Raw genomic sequence first — 2,018 nt, 5'->3', positions numbered from 1 at the left:
CATCCTTTCGAGGTCAATAAATTAAGTACCAGTTGCGTACTGGGGTCGATCTAATCGACTGGCTCCCTCCCCCAAAATTTCAGGCCTTGTGCCCCTAGAGTAGGAAAGAATATTCAGCATCTCTGATTTCATCTGTTGACTCTATACATGTATGTGAGTGTGCGTATGTATGAGAGATAGGAAAAAGGAAAATTATATTGATAAATGGAGATAGATAGATAGATAGGTAGAGAGAGGGGGAGAGGGAGAGAGAGAGAAGAGCAGATACAGAAAGAAAGTAAAAGCTAGATAGAGGCAATGTAAACTTAGATAGACAGGGAAAAAGAGAGGCAGAAATAAAGAAATAAAGATTGCTGAATAATGGACATGGATATAGAAAATGGTGTGTGTGTGAGTGAGAAAGAAAGAGAAAAAAATAAAGAGAGAAAGAGAGATATTAGGAGAAAGAGAGAAAGAAAGAAAGTGGGGAGAGAAAAATAGAGTAAAAGAAAAAGAGAGAGGGAGGAATAAGAAAGAAGGTGAAAGAATGAAAGAAAAAAAAGGAAGTGACAAATGAAACAGCAAAAGAGTGAGATAGAGAGTGAAGGGAGAGAGAGAGGGAGAGAGAGAAGGAGAAAGTGTGTTTGTGTGTACGATTCAACTGAGGTTTTCTCGTCCGAAACCTTGAAGTGAAGCAAACTTCAGCCACTCGAGGTAAATACAATCCAAGTTTGTTGAGTGGAGAGAATGTGTTTTTTTTTTTTGACTCCTAAGTGATTTAATAGAAACCTTACATTGATTATTTATTGGCAATTAGTTACTTTATTGTTCCTGGACTACACGGATTTAGTAATAGTTTACAGATCGGTAAGTAAAAAAAGAAGTATTAACACAATTCTCGAGTTTAAAACGATCTAGCAGAAAAAAATATTAACTTTTTGGGTGTAGAGTGAAAGTTTTTAACTTCAGGAAAGAAAAAAAACAGTTACTTCTGTTTTGAAACGAACTTTTCTGATATATTCGAGTAAAAAAAACGAAAACTGAATTATATATATATAATATATACCATATGTACATATATATATATATATATACCATATGCATACTGCTTCTGAATGTCTTTTTATTGTTCATAAATTATGCTTATTTAGGTGTTACTTATGTATATCATTTATGTAAATTAGTCATACATACATTATGTATATATATATATAAGTTATGCAGGCATATTAAGTATATATATTATGACGACGACGATTATTATATGTATATTAGTTACGTATTATTTATATATATCTATATTTTTTTTTGATGGGCCATCTTTACGGATCAAAGTCTCGATAAGTTATTGAGACATGAAAAGTCATTGAGTACCACAGCAACCTCATTCTTCCATAGTTAGCTAACGTTTGTTTCTTTATACTGGTCTTTCTTTCGCGGACGTTTGTTGGATATGTATGTGTCTGTGAAGGCAGCGAGGTGATAGAACTGTCAGGAAGCCGGGCTAAACGCTTAGCAGAATTTCGTCCGTCTTTACGTCCAGAGTTCATGTTCCTCCGGGGCCGACTTACCTCCTTTCGGTTTACCCCATCCACCAAACTTACTAGCTTTGTGCCAAAATTTGAAAACAAAATGTCAAAGTTTTCTTCTTTCCCAGGTCAAAACTAACTTCTTTGCGAACTTTTTGCATCAAGGAAGTCCTTCCTGCTTGAAATAAATAATCCGTTAATATATTCCCAGTCGTATCTGATTCTCTTACCCGTCTTTCGTCATAACTCATTCTTCCAAGAACACAAAGGCAACTGGCTCTTATATCCTTCACTGTCAATGATTGGGCTGCGGCCATGCTGCAGCGGTAAAATCTTCACCCGTGAACAAAATAAATAAATAAACCAGCCTCCTGGGTGTTAACAAGTATGTAGAAAACGAATATGATAAAAAAAAAAAAAAATTGCGCTAACGACCCTGGTGGGGGTGGGGAAAGGTCTTTCGGAAAATTCACAAGATCCGATTTCTCCGTCATTACTTTCGTTAAAATG

The 2,018-nt window shown here is 35.5% G+C and overlaps 1 protein-coding gene across 2 annotated transcripts in view; it reads left to right on the top strand.

The window, feature by feature from the left end:
- Window positions 1-572: 572 nt before the first annotated feature.
- Window positions 573-2,018, top strand: part of LOC106880255 (mitogen-activated protein kinase 7) — a 13,598-nt gene continuing 12,152 nt past the window's right edge. The window contains exon 1 of one of the 2 annotated variants that reach the window (XM_014930121.2): window positions 573-693. The gene's annotated coding sequence lies outside the window, so the exon portion shown is untranslated. The other variant, XM_014930120.2, reaches the window with a different exon arrangement.

This window comes from Octopus bimaculoides, chromosome 25 (assembly GCF_001194135.2).
Source record: "Octopus bimaculoides isolate UCB-OBI-ISO-001 chromosome 25, ASM119413v2, whole genome shotgun sequence".
NCBI lineage: Eukaryota > Metazoa > Mollusca > Cephalopoda > Octopoda > Octopodidae > Octopus > Octopus bimaculoides.
This window is presented reverse-complemented; position numbering and strand designations above follow the sequence as displayed.